We start from the raw sequence: 18,745 nt of genomic DNA, 5'->3' as shown, positions 1-18,745 counted from the left end.
ATTTGCTAAGGCCACATGAAGGGAAGCCTTCCAAATTGTAAAGTCACCTCCTGTGTTCCCCCGTGGTCTTCTCCTCAACCTGCTATGCTCCCTGATTTGTTTCCTGCCCTCACAAGGCACGCTTTCCGGACCGTTTGTCCTCCACCAAATGCCCTCCTGGTCTTGGCTGTCCCTCAGAAACTGCGGAACCCAGTCCAACACAACATTCCAGGTGTGGCCTAACCAGCAAAGCCAGCAGAGGAGCTATTTCCTGCCTCAATTCGAACATTGTGCTTCTATTAATGCACCTTTGGATCACGCTAGTTGTTTTATTGGCAACCACATTCCACTGTTGACTCAGATTGAGCTTGTGGTCAATTAAAACCCACAACCTTGGTCACGCTGCTCTTAGGCCAGTTTACGCCATCCTGTACTGCTGTGTGTGTGTGTGTGTGTGTGTGTGTGTGTGTCCGCACATATGCCCTTTAACCTAATTTTAGTGTCTTACTAAATTTTAGTGTCTTTACTGTTGCTAAATTTCATCTCCTTGGTTTCAGTTTATCATTATAATATACTAAAGATTTTGAATCTATATTCGTCATTCAACAGAAGAGCTGTTATGCCCAATTTTGTGTCATTCACATGTTATTAGCGTGGCAGCCCTACTTTGTCCTCATTTAAGACATTGTTAGAAGTGCTGTCTCAGGCAGTCTGGACAAGAGGACTGTGGAACTTCCCCCACATGACACGGACTCCGAAATGTCCCAGTATCCTATCCCTCAGCCCCCATTCTTGCCGATTATCCACAGGATGTTGGGAGAAAATTTGTCTTGTTAAAATTCAGATACACTATTACTCAGTCTTTAAAAAGGGAGGAAATTCTGACACACTTGACAACATGTATGAACCTTGAGGACATTACACTAAGTGAAATAAACCAGTCACAAAAGGACAAACGTTGCACGATTCCACTTACGTGAGGTTCCTAGAACTGTCAAATTCATAGAGACTGAAAGTAGAATGATGGGTGCCAGGGGCTAGAGGAGGAGGGGACCTGGAAGTTATTGTTTAATGGGTACAGTTTCAGTTTGGGAAGATGAAAATTTTCTAGAGGTGGTTGCACAGCGATGTGAATTGTACTTAATGCCACTGAGATGTACACATAAAAATAGTTAAAACTGTAAATTCTCTGTTACATATATTTTACCACAATGCAAAAAAAAAAAAAAAAGAAAAGAAAAGAAACATTATAACATTATATAGTAAAAAAAAAATCGAGATATACAACTTCTATGTCATATATATCCTGAGTCCGATCCCCTCAGAATCAGGAAATGAAATCAATCTCATACCCCTTTCCTGGTGACCAGGTCATTCTTTTCCAAGTGCTCACGAAGCAAAAATGTAAGGACTCACTTAGGGTTTTGCTGCTTAACTCTCTTTTGCATCTAGAAATTTGCCTTCTTTTAGAAACAGAGATTAGTGTTTTTTCTAGTCTCTGGTTTTTCTTCCCATAAAATCCGTGGCAGCTTGCTGTCCCGGGTTACAGAGATTGATGAGACTCAGTTTCTGCCCCTGAAGAAGTCAATCGGTTACTGGCAGTTGTTTGGGAATCCCATTTTCATGTATTTTCGAACTATTGTATTTCAAAGTGAGTCAGGAAGGAAAGAATTCACAGCAAAATATAGTAGGTCGGCTAGATAGACTATGATCTGGAATAGATTTCCCTAGAAAGAAAAAGGCATGGAAAGTAGGTGGGGAAGCTGGCCTCCCAGGTCGAATCAGTAGGTCTGGTTTCCAAGGCGTATGACTATCTGCGGTCCTGGTTTAAGTGAGTGGTTCGTTGACACAGTGGCTATGAAGAGTGACGACATGTGGTGGGGGGGGGGGGGGCAGAGGAGCAGTGCTCAGAAGCCCAGGCAGACAGAAAGGCAGTATCTGAGAAGGCTCCTCGTCGGGGACAGGTCCCAGCCCCCAGCTGGAGTGAAGACAATATCCTTCTGGGAGATAAAAGGCATAAACTATTTGTAAGAATCAGAACAAAGAGTGGAAGAGGGGCAGCAGATTCTAGAGGAAAGAATTTATACATGAATTAAAGCATCTGAATCAAAGCAATAATCGAGTGTTGAAAAATACTTTCCATTAGTGGCAATATAAAGAATGGGAGGAGAGGGCATAAGGAGATCTGGATGCAGGATTAGGATGTGAAGCAAAGGGTTACATTTGCTGTATTGTATTAGGACAGAGTTATGATCTGGGATGGTGAATTTTGCTATCCATCCAGAATGATGCAGAGGGTATCACTTTGAAAGATATGGTCAGCCTTTGTTATTTGGGACATCCCTCCAACAAACTTCCCAGGGTTTCCTGCATCTCAGGAACATTTTGTGGGGCTCCCAGAGAGAAGGTAAGGTCTTGTAAGCTGTTCTTGGAGTATTTAATGGGAAGCGGGAAAATCCAAAAGTATGTCTCTGTTTGACTTATTAGCAGCAGGGGAGCAATAGCCCTTATACACCCCAAGCTCTCCTACCTCTGGTGGAGGAGATGCTTGGCTACACTAAAGCCTAGTTCACTGTCATCAGAAGACACCCGCTGAACTTCCCTAGTAAAGAAATGCACTTGTACGTATATGCAATACAACCAAGCATGTGGCTGCCTACCTGCACATGTCCGTTCTAGTCTGGTCATGGATAAGGAGAGACTCCTCTACCCACCTGATATGGCTCCCTAACTGTCTCTTTCATCAGACTGAGCTGTAGAACGAGGTGGGAATATGCCCAGAACTAGATGGGTAACCTGATTGCTAAGCTTGCGGGGGGGGTGGGGTGGGTAGAAAAAGACCCATGAAATAAAGTGGGGGATTGGGTTGGCAATTACACTGGAGGCTTAACCTCATTTCATGAAGCAGAGTTCTGTCTCTTCCTGTATCTCTGTTGCTCTTTAAGTCTCATTTTTAAGGATTTCTTATTTCAAATCTAAAGACCATTTTCTTTGTTGGAAGCAAACTAAGACCCGAGTTCTGCTTTTAATCTGTCATGTGCTGGCACAATCCTGTCATTTATCTTCTTGCTTCAAATGTGCCCCCAAATCAATTTTTCTCATCCTCAACGTTTTTGCAAACCTTAGCTTTTTTTTGGCCACAGCCTCCCCGAAACCATTCTTGTCCATGCTTAACATCCTTTTGTATTCACCTTTGGTTTTGTGCTCGTCTTTCCATCGTTACGTACTGATCATTTCAAGATCGCAACTTGCCAAAGAATTCCCTGTGAGAACGTGCTAGTTTCTTAGGCTAGGGCCTTGACTCTTCTTTTCCCTATGGGAATTATATAGGAAATCATCAGGCATTCCTTTATTGAGTTCTACATATTCTGTTTTGCATTTTGGGCCATGGGACTATGGCCTATGAAAATGTCTAATCTTTCTGTCTAACGGTTAAGACATTGGATACAGTGAGTCACTGGGTCTTCACGGCAGCCCCATGAGCTAGGCAGGGCAGATATTAAAGTCTCCACCTCACAGCTAAGAAAGGTGAATGTCAGGGAGGTTACAATGAGGTTGTAATTGAGACTGAATTCCAGACTATTTGACTCCTAGTCAACAGCCAAAACATACAGCTGGTTGAGCATCTACCATGGGCTGAACCCTGTTCTAGACTGTGGAGATACCATGGTGAACAAAACAAAAAGTCAATGGTCCCATGGACTTGCATCCTAGTATAGAAGGACAAACAATAAAGGAGTAAATAAATAAATATAGAGGGTATGCCAGGTGGTGCTAAGAAAGGAAAGGATGTTGCTTTGTGTCAGATCAGGACATGCCTCACTGATGAGGTAATAATTAAAGGACATGAAGGGAATGAGGGAGCCATGTGGATAAGTGCAAAAGAGTGCTTCAGACAGAAGGAAGAGCCAGTGCAAAGGCCCTGAGGTGGGAACATGCTCAGAGTCCTAGGAAACAGCAAAGAGGCCAGTATGGCTGGAACAAAGTAAGGGAGGGAGAGAGTAGTGAGAAAGAATATCCAAGGGTCCAGATCATGCAGGACTTTATGGGCTATTATAAGATCTTTGATATTTATCCTGAGTCATATGAAAAGCCTTATGAAGAGGTGGATGGGGGTGTTAGAGAGACAGAAGAGTCAGTGATAACTTCAAGCTTTTGGAATTCAACAGCTGAAAGTTTGGGGGTGCCATTGATTGAAATGGGAAGGATTGTGCAGGAAGCAAATTTGGGGTGGGGGAAGTAGGGATCAAGAGTTCAGCGTGGTAGTTCTATTTGTAGTTTTTTAAGGAACCTCCATACTGTTCTCCATAGTGGCTGTATCAATTTACATTCCCACCAACAGTGCAAGAGGGTTCCCTTTTCTCCACACCCTCTCCAATATTTATTGTTTGTAGATTTTTGATGGTGGCCATTCTGACCGGTGTGAGGTGATACCTCAGTATACTTTTGATTTGCATTTCTCTAATGATTAGTGATGCTGAACATCCTTTCATGTGTTTGTTGGCAATCTGTATCTCTTCTTTGGAGAAATGTCTATTTAGGTCTTCTGTCCATTTTTGGATTGAGTTGTTTGTTTTTTTGATATTGAGCAAAAACTAAAAATAGAACTACCGTATGCCCCAGCAATCCCACTATTGAGCATATAACCTGAGAAAACCGTAATTCAAAAAGAATCATGTACCACAATGTTCATTGCAGCTCTATTTACAATAGCCAGGACATGGAAGCAACCTAAGTGTCCGTGGACAGATGAATGGATAAAGAAGATGTGGCACATATATACAATGGAATATTACTCAGCCATAAAATGAAACAAAATTGAGTTATTTGTAGTGAGGTGGATGGACCTAGAGTCTGTCATACAGAGTGAAGTAAGTCAGAAAGAGAAAAATAAATACTGTATGCTAACACATATATATGGTATCTAAAACAAAAAAAAAAAGGTTCTGAAGAACCTAGGGGCAGGACAGGAATAAAGACACAGACATGGAGAATGGACTTGAGGACACTGGGACGAAGCTGGGACGAAGTGAGAGAGCGGCATGGACATATATACACTACCAAACATAAAATAGATCGCTAGTGGGAAGCAGCCGCATAGCACAGGGAGATCAGCTCGGTGCTTTGTGACCACCTAGAGGGGTGGGATAGGGAGGGTGGGAGGGAGATGCAAGAGGGAGGAGATATGGAGGAGATATGTATACGTATGTATACGTATGTATATGTATGTATATGTATAGCTGATTCACTTTGTTATACAGCAGAAACTAACACAACATTGTAAAGCAATTATACTCCAATAAAGATGTTTTTAAAAAAGTTCAGTGTGGACATGCCATTGACTAGAATGAGGCAGACTGAGAGAGGAGCAGGGGGGCTTGGCGTGGAGGAGACTGAGGATATGGGGCATTTAGTGATCACAGTTTAGGAGTTCCAGAGAGTCAGTGGAAAGGTTTGGGAGGATGGTGTAGGGGATGCAGAGAAATATGGGGCTGAGAACGTCTTCATGATTCCAGACTTGCCTATCCAATTGCTCCCTTGGCCACACCACTTGGAAGTCTTGGTCACGAAAACTTGGCAGGTTCAAAATCAGTCCATTGATATTTCAACCCTAAATGTGTTCCTCCACCATCACTTCTCACTTCAGTAAGTCGCGACCCTCTTCCCAGCTGAAACCTGGAAGCCTTCCTTACGTCCTCCCCTTCTCCACCCTACTCCTATGGCTACCTATCCCCAATCTCTGTGACATCACCCTCCTAAAAACGATATCTCAAATCCAAGTACCTCTTTCTCCCTACCTATCACGTGCCAGGCCAGGCCTTCATCACTTCTTGCCCAGCATATGCAAAAACCTCCCCATCCATAAACCCACCCCACTCTCAGCCCCCTGGTCTGTTCTTTACACAGCACACTGGATTAATATTTTTTAAACATCCATGAAAATCACATCACTCCTTTGCTCAAAACCCTTAGAAAAAGTGCAAACCCTTCCTGCTTCAAAGCTCTACAGGCCAAGATCCTTTTCACTTGCAGATCTTTGCAGTATGGTTCCCCCTGCCACCATCTGTGACATGTTTTCTATTGTCTTCATACGTGAATACCAGCGTGGATGCATGTGGAGTCACAGTCTTCTTTGCTTATAGTGGTACAGGCACCCCTTGAGTCAATCGTGGCATTTATTTCCGAAGCGGAAAGCTCTGAAGCACCCAGCATCCTTTCTTTAATATGTATTTTGTTTTCTTTGCCTTTTGTGTTTGTGTTTGTTTTTGAAGATCATTTTTTTTTTCCTGCTTGGATGCTTGCTGCATAATTTCTTTATCTTCAAAATGTAAAAGACATTTCTAGATCGTGTCTAGTGACAGGTCTCCTTTCATTAACTTTTTTCCCCTGAAAACATAATGAAGTTTTTCATTTAAGAACAGGAAAGATTTTGCTTGTTCTGTCTTTTATAGTTCTATACTCACTGTGCCGCTATTTCCCTGCCCTCATTTATAGTTTACTTCCACTAGTTACGGTTTTGCCACAGTGAGGAAGAATGTAAATCTCGTGAATCGAGAGCCTTGGCCAGACCAGTGGCAGCCTCCCTCCACAATCACGGGGACCACTTTTGAGTGCCTGGCGTGACTTCTCTTATGGGGTTGCTGTAATAGAAGCATGAACTGTGCATTTGGAGATACACACAGCCCCATCCTCAAGGACCAGAGCAGCCAAAGGAGTACAGTCTGGAAATAACAAATAAGATTAGAGGCAATATTCTGGTCTTGACGTCTCCGTCAGGTTCTGAGTAGAATAGATCAAAGTTTGTCTTTATTTCCACGGCCCCCCAAAAAAGGCCTCAGGCCAAAAAATGTCACTGCTAATTCAATTTTCTTTTTCTAATGTGTATGTCACTCAGCACCTTTTGATTTTGTAGCCCTCCGCCTGCTGCTGTATTTTTTAATCCTGTTAGAACTGAACTTCATGACCAGTTGCTTCAGTCTTAGAGAGGCACAAATGAAACCGTTTGGGCTACCCCCTGCCCAGCAGGGAATTCGGTTATGAAGTTTGAAATTACTGGTCTCCTATAAGCCTAGGAGAAAAAAACAGTCATTCGGTATAGTCTTTGACCAAAGGCCAGCCTTTTCCCTTTCCCACTTTTCTTCTGAATAAAACAAGGAATTGGTGGGTGAAAGAAATGACATTTCAAGTGTTTCTTAATAGCAGAAGTTAATTCCAGAGGGCGAAATCAGAGTTAATTCCACAATGCTCAGAATTTAGTCACAGTCATGGTTGAAATAGTGCAGAGCCCTTTAAGATCGGCAAAAAATCATTAGACATATTAAGTTTCCAGAATTTGTCATCCAAATCTGTAAACAGATTTCCATATACTGATGTAGAGAAAACGCAATTATCATTCATCATGGGTCTGTGGTTGTCAGAGCATCTGAGCTGAGGCCAGTCCAGCAGCCGAATTCAGGCTTCTCCATCGTGCCCCAACTGAAGCCCGAGCAACGGAGCCGTAAGACAGACGCTGAATAATTCAGGCCCCAAGTCACCCTCAGATCCCCCCTCTACATGGATAGCTCTCTATAGATCACGGTGGTTTTGTGCACGTCTATGGGTGTGAATCAGGAAATTACCTCTCTTGATTTTGTCGGAGCGTGTGATGCAAATTTACAATTCTGTCTCCCTGCCCCCAGGTTAAATACCAGCAAGTATCCCCTTCCAAACAGCCAAGTACAACAGACTTTCAGCTGGCCCTGTGGTTTGGGAGTCTCTGCTGGGTAAGTGATGCTCTGAAGGTATTTTTATTGTGATCACTTTAATTTTAAAATTTTCATTTATGAACTGTGTCAGACATGCAGTAAATAACAAACATCAATGTACCTGGCACCCAAATTATACAGGTATTCACATTTTCCTACATTTGCTTCAGATTTGTTCACATGTAGAATGTCACAGGTAAAACAAAAGGCATCCCTTCCCCCATGTGCACTATCTGAGTCCCCTCCCAACCTTCTTCCTCAGATGTAAACACATCCTGAAGCTGATATGTTATTCTTTCCATGAATATTTCAGGATTTTGGCTACATATGGAGGCATCTTTAGTAATTTGGAGAAATGATGCCATGCTCTCCATATCTTCAACATTATGATTTTGAGATTTCTCAATGCTGGAAAATGTAGACCTAGGTTCTTTTAACTCCAGGACAGTATTCCACTAAGTAGGTAAATAAGACTGTTTTCATTGCACTTTAGGCTGTTTTCACCATTACAAACAGCACTGCAGTGAACACTCTTTATCTCCACTTTCTTATGTACAAAAGTGAATTTCTTTAGGGCATCGTCTGTTAACTTCTTTTTTTTTTTTTTACCATGACCAACCCCTAGAAAGCATATGTTTACATTGCCACCAACACACACACCACTTTTTTTTACAAAACCAAGACCTAATCTTACTATGTGTAATGCACCTTAGTATTTTCTTTTTCTTCTTTTACTTTGAAGGCTGTTTGGGAGCTTTTTGACTTCACAGCCCACTAATGGGTGGTGGCCAGTCCAGGGCATATGCCTAGAGAATACTGAGTTGGAGGGTACACAGGTGCTAGTTTATCTTGATGCTTCAGAACTGCTCTAGCGTTTAGACCACTAGCAGCGGTGTTGCAGCTTTCCATCATCTCACATTCTTGCCAATACTTGTCATTGTCAGACTTTTTTTCAAACGTTTTGCCACACTGATGGATGTAAAAGAATCTCATAGCTATTTCTCTTTGCATTTCCCCCATTGCTATTGAACTTGACCTTTTACTCTTCCATATGCATTTTTAGACTCAGTATCCGCAATGTTTTAATAGGAAGTGTTTTTCATTGTTATTTATGTCTAAATATTTTCTAATTTTCATCAAATTTCTTTTTTTTATAAAGCATTTTATTTTATTTTTTAAAATTTTATTTATTTATTTATTTTTGGCTGTGTTGGGTCTTCGTTTCTGTGCGAGGGCTTTCTCTAGTTGTGTTGACCGGGGGCCACTCTTCATAGCGGTGCACGTGGCCTCTCTTGTTGCGGAGCACAGGCACCAGATGTGCTGGCTCAGTAGTTGTGGCTCACGGGCCTAGTTGCTCCGCAGCATGTGGGATCTTCCCAGACCAGGGCTCAAACCCATGTCCCCTGCATTAGCAGGCAGACTCTCAACCACTGCGCCACCAGGGAAGCCCCAAATTTCTTCTTTGACACATGAATTGTTTAAAAGTATAATAGTGTCCCAATGGAGCGGGGAGAGGGTTGGACTGCCTTTCTGCCCTTTTTTTCCAATTTTATTGCATCTTCAAGAAAGTGGTCTACATGATGTTGATTCTTCGGTATTTTTTGAGACTCGCTTTGTAGCCTTGAAAATTTTTGATAAATATTCTATGGGTGCTTAACAAGAATATATTCTAATTTTTAGGTTTTATATCCTAAACATGCTCATTAGACCAAACTTATTAGTTGTGATGTTCAAAATGGCAGTGTTCTTATTTTTCATTTCCTTTGTGCATCAGTTTCTGAGAAATGTTTATTAAAATTTCCCTCTGTGATTGTGGATTTGTCAAATTCTTCTTGTAATTATTTGTCAATCACAATTTGTCTTGTAATCACATTTGCTTTATATGTTTTGAAGTTATTAGTTGAATATAGGTTTGGGTATTTGTATTTTACTGGTGAATTTTCCCTTTAGTAATTATAAAACAGTCATTTTTATCCCTAATTATGCTTTGTTGTTTTAAATAATGTTTTATCTGATTCTGCTATTGATACACCAGCCTTCTTTTCATCAGTATTCCCTGGGATATCTTCTTTCATCCCATCACTTTCAAAAATTACTTTTAAGGTATATCTCTAATAAATAGCATTTGGAAACATTATTTTTTTAATCCAATGCAAGAATCCTTGTGTGTTAGTTGATGACAATGGTCTGTTTACATTTATTGTGATTGCACATTTGGATTCATTTTGACCATCTTATTTTGTGATTTTATCTTACATTTTATATAGTTTCTATTTCTTTCTTTTACATCGAATTAATTAGATATTCTTTCCTCTCTACTCTTTTGGAAGTTATACATCTTATTTCTATTCTTTTAGTAGTTTCTCTTAAGTTTTTAATATGCATACTTCATCTCTGTAGTTCATCACTATTTCTACTCTCCTCAAAAATAATACAAAGACCTTAGAAACCTTTAACTCTCATCACTTTCCTTTCATCTGATTCATTTTTGTTGTCTATTTTATTTTCACCTTGCTTTTACCCTCTCCCCCAGTATTAGTTTTTAGGAGAAATGCTTTCTTTTTTTTTTTTTTTTTTTTTTTAGAAATGCTTTCTTTACCCACAGATATCACCAGTTTGTTTGCTCAGTAATGCTTCTGGTACCCTACTCTTTCATTCTGTGTTCAATATATTTTTACTGCAGTACATTCCTGGGAGCATTAAACTCTCTTCATCTTTTCTGTCTAGAGATATCTTTTTTATTATCTCCACTATTGATATTTAAACTGAGCATGGAATTCTAGATTGACAGTTTTCTTTTTCAGAATTTTGAAGGGACTCTTCCATTGTTCTGGGCTTCTATTGTTATCAATCTGTTTTTCCTTCTGCAGATAATTTCATTGTCTTAAAATTTTCCTTTCCTTTGTTATTTTTCAGTTTCAACTTGATGTGTCCAGATATGGATATATGTTTATCCTGTTCAGAACCCATTGTGCTTCCTAAATTCTGAAAATTCTCATTGAATATTGCCTACTTTTGATTCTTTCTATTGTTTTCCCTCTAGGACTCTTCTCGTATTCTGTGTTCCATATCTTTTTCCATCTTATCCATCTCTTCTCTTCTGTGATCTTTATTCTAGGTAGTATTCTTAGCTCTATCTTATACTCAGCAATTCTCTTTTTAGTGGTTAATCTGCTATCTAACGTATTTGTTGAGCTTTTATTTTCTGTGGCCACACTTTTTTATTGGCAGACATTCTATTTGATTCTCTTTCAGATCTGCTTGTTAGTATTTTCATAGTATGCTGTTCCTTCAGAATGATTTCTATTTTGTTAATCTCTTTAAAAATTTAAATGAACTTATTGTGTCTTTCAGATTGCTGTTCTGCTACTTGACATTCCTGGGGTTGCTAAGTTTATTGTTTGTGGTGTCTGCTGACTCTTCCTCATGGTTGACAATTTCTTCCTACTATTTGTAATTTTTTAATGACAGTGAATTCCTAGTGGGGATTGTTTAGATCATAAAAATCCCATGGAACCTAAGGTTATGGTAAAGTTATTACAGAGTAATTTTGCATTTGTATCTGCAAGGAACCCTGGGCGTTTTACTAGTAGAGAACAAGCTTTTAACGTGAATTTATCACTTTAGAAATCCAGGTATCAGTAGTGTAAATTTGATTTTTAACATCACCATAAGGTGCAGACTCTGCATTTCAGTTTCTCATTGATGAGTTAATTTTGTAATTTTCCAACCCAGAGCCCTGCTTAGTGACAAATTCCCCAATTTGCTTCCCTGGGCTGATGGGTAAAATTTTTCTAACCCCCCTTTCATTGAGGCAGTAGCCCTATCAGGCTTCTAGCTTTACTTACTTAGACCTCAATTTTCAACCCACCATCCTGGTAGGGACAGTGGGTAGAACACCCCAAACAGATATGTAAGGGTTTGCCTTTCAATGACCAGCCATGCTGACTTGGGTACAGGAAAGTTCTCTCAACTCACCATAATGCAGGCCACTGTCTCCACATTCCCCAAGGCCAATTCTTTTTCTATTCATCACAGGTGTACATTTCAAACTTCAAACTCAGATAAACTCAATAAAAATTCCTTCTTTTTTTTTTTTCTTCAGTTCAACTTGATTATCTGACTTCATGCTCTCCATCCCTCTGATCTCTATAAAAAACTTAACTTTGGTCCTTCCTGGGGTCAGTCACATCTATATCTTTTGCATCCAAAGAGTGGCTGCATTTGGTTCTCAGCCATGGGTCTACACAGGTGGCCACTGATACATCCATTGTCCCTGTCTGCATGGCTTCTTTTCATCCACTCCCTCTCCACGCCTCCTTGTAATGCTTGGAGAATACGAGTCTTTTGTCAGGCTTCCTGTGGTCCCATCTACCTAGAACATCACAAAGCCTTCCTCTCCTGAGATTTTGCGATCTCCCCCAGTGGTGCTGCCATGAAACAAGGTTCATCTCTACTGCTCAGGGATCGAATATTTTCTCTCTCTCTCTCTCTCTCTCTCTCTCTCTCTCTCTCTCTCTCTCTCTCTCTCTCTCCTTTCTCTACCTTGCTGCTAATTCTCTCCTTCCTTCTCCAGGGTAGCACAACTTAAGTCTAATGGAACAAATGACATCTTCCCATTTCTTCAAGTCAATATACTTTGCCTGTGGTCTTAAATCTCTTTTCCCTAATAAAAGGCTTAGGCTTTGGAGCGGGGAAAGCCCAAAAGGAAACTCTCTTCTGATTTCCAGTGCTCTACAAATGTCCCATGAGGAAAGCACAGAGATTGCTCCCTGACTGAACAGAGGGAAAGAAATGGGAGAAGGGGAAGGGAAATTGTAGAAGGGGAAATAAGCATTAATACCTCATAATGTTTTCCTTGAGTTGTGCTTAATATTCTTTGGTTTTCAAGTCTGACACACTTAATTTTAAATCCTGACCATGCCACTGCTAGTAATGTGATTTGGGCTAGTCACGTAACCCTTCCTATCGTGTTTCCTCATTTTAATTGGGGGACAATAAGATTACTTACCCTGTAGGTTTGTTATGAGCAGTAAATGAGACAGTGCATGTAAAGCATTAATTTCACTACCTAGCATATGGTAATTTAATTAATAATTGGTAGTTATTTTTATGAACACATAGTAATTGTTGGGATTCACTTTTTGTTCAGAGCTAGATAATCTCAGATGAGTTATAAGCTCTTGATCCCTCAGTTCCCTCCTGTGTCGTAAATGGCAGGGGCCTCATTTTTTAGGGGCCTCACTTTTAATGAGGGTACATAGAAGCCTACAGCATATGCTCTCAGTTCCCCACCAGGTCTCCTCGACAGCACCCAGCTCCTGATCTTGATGCTACAGCCTCATACTCACATTCTTCTTGAAGACAATGGGAGCCACCCTGCCTGGAGATGCTTCAAAGATTATGATGTCCTCCCCAAGGCCACCTGCAGCCAATAGCTAGCTGACTGATGTGGAGCATACAAAAACCAGCTCCCTTGCTTCAGGACAGTACTGACTCAGGTGCAACTCAGCCTCCAGAGCTCTCTACAGGATTGCACTGAGGCCAGATGGAGGCTCCAGAAGCAACCACATCTTTGTCTAGCTACTCACTCTGCTCTATCCTGCCTCCCTCTCTTTCTTTCAAGTTTCTCCTGAGAACAGTCTCAGCACTTGCACAAGAAGCCCCTTCACAGGTTCTGCTTCTAGGAACAGAACCCAGATTCATAGCAAGGCTTAGAACACAAATATTTCTAATACCAAAGATGAAGGACAGTCTTAACTTTTATATTGTACTGTCTTTCTCTAAATTAAAAATTATTTTACAGATACACAAATGCCTAATATGAAGTAAGTGCACAAGAAAGAATGGGTTCATTCACTCAAAAAATATTTATTGAGGACTTACTATGTGCCAGACAATGTTGTAGGCCTGGAAAGTATGCAAAAAGCATAAATATGTAGAAAAAAAACCCCTGGATTTCGTAATGATATTAATAGTTATAATTACAATCTATTATATGCTAGATACTTTGTATATCTAATTCAACACTGCAAAGCTGACATGATTTCTGCCTTCTTTTGTCATAAAGCAACTAAGATCCAAAAAGGTCAAATACGTAACTTGTCCAAGGTCATGTATTAGGAAGTAGTGGAGGCAGGATTCATACTAAGGCCTCTCCACAGTGCACACCCTTTTAATAAGACCCCGCTGCCTGTTTTAGCACCAAGAAATTCAGTTAGCTATTTAAATGTCTGCATCCCCCCCTCCACTAGACCTCAGTTAATGGCAAGACAAGATCTTTTTCATTTTAATATCCCCAGACCTAGGAAAATGCTTGACATAATAGGAAAATGCTTGTTGAATGGATGAATGAACGCATAAGTGAGAATAAATGGCCAGGATTTGGAGAGGGGAGGGGTTTGATTTGTTTCCAAAAATAATGCTGTACACCCTCTTCCTTGTAGGACTCCAGTTTGCTTGTGGTTTTCCATTCCAGAAAAGGCTGGTAAGAGGAGACACAATCTAGCTTCAAGTAATCCATTTCAGTTTAATTCAACAAACACTTTCTATGGGCCTCGCATGGGGAAGCTCCTTGTCAGGCCCAGCTAAACAGTCAAGCTTGGCTGAGTGATCTGCCTCCGCTGGGGCTGATAAAGCCAATGAGTGGAGCCCAGGGCCCTGGATGTTGAGAACGATCCAAAAGAAGAGCAACTGGGGGCAACAGAGTAGCCAGATAAGGGCAACTAAGATCACCCAAACTCCTGGGCACATTCTGATATCTAGAAAGAGATTGTGCATCCAGGTGTTTCTGCAGAAGATCAGGGTGATTTGGGACATTTGAGGCAGGATCCAGGAATGGTTGGAATTTATCAGGAAGTGTCAAGTCAAGAGAGAGTCTACAAAGCTGTGAAGCAAGTAGATGCTTTTTCTGAAGGTTCGATAAGATATCATCTGACATGAGCATCTATTAGATGACTTACCTGCCCCATTATCTCTGAGAATCACCCATATTGCAAAGCCACAGCTCATGTTTCTACTGCATGACACTTCTCCCAGCCATTGGTGATTGGTGGGAAGCAGACACTTAACCCAAGCTGCCCCAAGTGGATTCTCTCTTCTGGACGCTGAACCTGGGAGTTGGAAGCTGTGCCGGGCCACGGCAGAGCTGTAGAGGGACCATGATTAAGTCCTGGCACTGAGGTCCCCAGGGCTGCCCTGGTCCCTACCGTTCCTTGAGTTGCTTGTTCATCTCCCCCTTGGATTCCAAGAACTACTATATCCTTCCAATAAATTCCCTTTTTCACTTGAACTAGCAAGCCTAGGTTTCTGTTACCTGCAATCAAAAGAGCCTTAACTAAAACATTGCCAGATAAAGGTAGAGGAGAGCCTCCGCACAGCTGCTTTTATCTGTATTTATCCTTCCTTTGGTGTATTTTCCCCCAATTTTTAAGGGGGAAATAGAGGAAGCTTCTGACATTTATAGTCTAGAGGGAGAGACAGATGTACACAAATCATTTCAATACGTTGTGGTGAGTGCTCTAATAGAGGTATGATGAGAGTGTCGTGGGAGCTGAAAGGAAGATTCCTGAACCCTGCTTGGGGTGAGAGTGGCGAGGCTTCCCACAGAGCTGAGTGTCTCAGGATGGGTGGGAGTTCTGATATACTTATGTATTATCAGGAGCATCAGAAGAGTGTTAGCAGCTTTTATATTTCTTAAAAGGATAAGAGATGAAAGAGGAAATAGAGTAGGTGTAATTCGCTTCTGTCTTAAAGAAGGTTTTCTAGCCAAGACAGTCTAGGTTTCGCTGTGGTAACATATTAACTCTGGAATCTCAGTAGCTTCACATGTTATATTTCCTTCCTTCTCACTGTACATATGCAGCAAGATCAGTGAGGGCTCTGCTCCATACAGACACTTAGGGGCCCAGAATGATGGAGGCTCTGACATCTTGTTTTGCACCATCAAGAACATGAGGTCTCCTTGGTCACCACAGCAGGGGAGAGAGGGACAGGCTCATCATGGCAATTAAGTGCCTTGGCCCCAAAATGACACATGTCACTTCCATTCCAGTCCAGTATTCAGAACTAATCACATGGCCCTGCCCAACGTCATGGGGGTAGGGCTGTGCCATCCTCTGGTGTGCTCAGCAGAAGAGGAGGGCCAGATAAGGGTGAGCACTGGAAGTCTCCCCAACAAGAGGCGACCACCATTTTTAAGCCTGAATCTCAGTCTTAGTCCCTGTGCCTGAGACTCAGTCTTGGTCTTTCGTCCCAAATCCCATTCAGTCTGTACTTGCGCCATCAGTGGCACACTTGCCACATCTTAGCTTAGTAGCAAAGAGTCCGTAGAGTTCTATGGAGGGAGGACAAAGATGGTTGTGGCTTTAAGACTCTCAGGAAATCTTATTGACTTATGAAACCCATCAGCACTATGGCAGCAGTGCGATGGGATTCTTTACAGCTTACTCATGAAGTACTCTCTAAGAAGGATTATACGGGCAAAGCCCATCTCTTTATTTGCACACATGCCAAGTTCCCTTTAAGTCATCTCAGCTCCCATCACCTCAAGCCACTAATTGAAGAATATTATGAGAGGCATAAGAAATAAGCCTTCAAAGGTCCAAAACTAAGCTCCTTACCTTCCCCCTCATTTGCTCCCTCCACAGCCTTCCTCACCTTAGTTCAAGGCAATTCCATCCTTTAAATTGCTCGTGTCAACCTTGACTGCTCTCCTTCTTTTACACCCCACATCCAATACATCAGGAAACCCCATTGGCTCTACTTTCTGAATACACCCGAAATCACTCATCACTTTTATTCCTATCATTCTGGTCTGAGTTATCAACATCTCAAGATTTTCCCATTTGATTCCTTACTGACCTCACTGCCTCTATTCTTGCTTAACTATATTCTCAAAGCAGCCATCACATGCTACTAAAAGATATGCCAGATCATGTCACTTCTCTGCTCTGAGCCCTACAATGGATCTTCATGTCGTTCAAAGGAAAAACCAAAGTCCTTATGATGGTGTACAAGGTCCTGCATGATCTTCTCACCCCATGACCTTTGTGACCTCATCTCCCCTTTATTATTTCTCCCCTGCCCAGCTAGAAGGTAGGCTCCTTGAGGGCAAGTTCTTTCTTTGGTTCATTTGATATGTTTAAAGCATCTATTCACTTGATATATTCCAAGAATCTAGAATGGTTCTTGGCATATAGTTAAGTGCTTAATAAATATTTGTGGAATAAATTAATGAAATATGGTTTCAGAGATATTTGCTCTCAGTGATTTCTTGTGGTGGATTTATCTTATCCCTCTGCAGTCTTGGGAAGTGAAACACCTATTCATAAGCAAAAGAAAATACACCGGAGCACTTCCAACACCCAACACTAAAGAGAACATTGGGTCTATTTATGGATCATCCCCAAGGGATGAAACAAATTACATAAATCCTACAGACAAAAGAGGGGGAAGGTGAAATCAAGCTTGCTACAAGGAGTTCAGGTTAACACAGGACAATCTCATCCCTGAAAAAGAAAATGCAGAGTGTTAGATAGTTCTAGCAAGAATCTCAATGAGCAGTTACAAGCTAGAGCAGCTGACTGTACATCTCTGCCATAGGCTGAGTTTGTGAGGCTCCCACAGATTCTTTCTTTTTATGTCCACCTTGATAGCCAATCAGTGCTCACAAAGCATCTCCCCAGAAACCTAGCCCCACAGCTTGGACCTTCTGTTCCTGATGGTGCAGCCAACCTGCACCTTGAGTATTTCTATATTCATCTGGAGAAACATGACGTGGCAGTCTAGAGTGGTAGAAAGAGCTTCAAAGTCAGGCAAACCTGAGTCAAAATTCTGAATCTTAGTTCCCTCATTTTCAAAATGTGGATAATATTATCTACACCATGGAGTTAAGAGAATGAAATTGCACAGTGGATGTTAAGATTTTAACACAGTACCTGGCACTGAGTCAGTACTCAATCAATGCCTAATCCCATTTTATGTTTCTGATCATGTGTAAGGACCTCCCATTTCCTGTAGGACCCTCCACTTTGATTACCTGTTCAGTCTATCACCTGTTGTCTAATAATGTCTAATGATCTCACTGACCCAATTCTGGCTCCCAACACCCATGGCTGAGTCTGTCTTCCAAGGAATCTGTCTATTCCTAAGGCTTAGCTTGAGATATGAAGTAGCTACCACCAATGGAAGAGGAAGAATGTCTCTGGAGTCCTGGGTGGAGAAACAGGTTTTAGTTAGAAATTTATCAGTGTGGATCTGCTGGGGGACCAAGCCTGATTCTGCTGAAGAACCAAGTCTGATTCTACATGACTAGATTTCAGTTATACTTGACCAAAACGTTACTAATCCAGGGCAAGTCTATGTATCAGCTGCCAAACTTAATAAAAATTTGTCCCCTGAAGTTCACCCACTTCCCTAGAAAAAAAAGGTTGGAAGATGAATATATAATGTTGAAGGTAGAAAAGCACTTTCTAAGTGTGATAACAAAGATAGAAACTACAAAATAAAGGACTGGTAAATTTCACCCAGTAAAAACTTATTAATATGTTTCAAAACATTTTTTAAAACATTTATTTATGTATTTATTTTATTTTTAGCTGCATCAGGTCTTAGTTGCATGGGCTTCTCTCCAGTTGTGACTCGCATGCTCAGTAGTTGTGGTGCATGGGCTTAGTTGCCCCATGGCATATGGAATCTTAGTTCCCCGACTGAACTAGGGACTGAACCCGCATCCCCTGCATTGGAAGGTGGATTCTTAACCACTGGACCACCAGGGAAGTTCCTCAAAACATATTTTTAAAAAGACTAAATTTTAAAAACTGGCTTGAATCATTTGCAGATAATACATAAAGAGCTCTGACAAATCAATAAGATAAAGATCAACTGTTCCAATGGGGAAATAGTTAATGAACGTGAAATATAAATTATAAGATAAATAGGAACAGCTAATTAAAATATTCTACCTCGTTCATAAGCAAATCAATACAAATAAAAACAACAACCTACCACTCCCAGCTATT

General features: G+C 41.1%; 1 long non-coding RNA gene across 2 annotated transcripts in view; it reads left to right on the top strand.

The window, feature by feature from the left end:
- The window catches only part of LOC136792518 (uncharacterized), a 78,124-nt gene that overhangs the window by 24,385 nt on the left and 34,994 nt on the right, over window positions 1-18,745 (top strand). For both annotated transcript variants that reach the window (XR_010836420.1, XR_010836419.1), the window contains one exon: window positions 7,659-7,742. This is a non-coding gene — a long non-coding RNA (uncharacterized lncRNA). The remainder of the gene's footprint in view (window positions 1-7,658; window positions 7,743-18,745) is intronic.

The sequence above is a fragment of the Kogia breviceps genome, chromosome 14 (genome assembly GCF_026419965.1).
Source record: "Kogia breviceps isolate mKogBre1 chromosome 14, mKogBre1 haplotype 1, whole genome shotgun sequence".
Classification (NCBI taxonomy): domain Eukaryota; kingdom Metazoa; phylum Chordata; class Mammalia; order Artiodactyla; family Physeteridae; genus Kogia; species Kogia breviceps.
The sequence above is the reverse complement of the archived record's forward strand: the minus strand, read 5'-3'. Positions and strand labels throughout refer to the sequence as shown.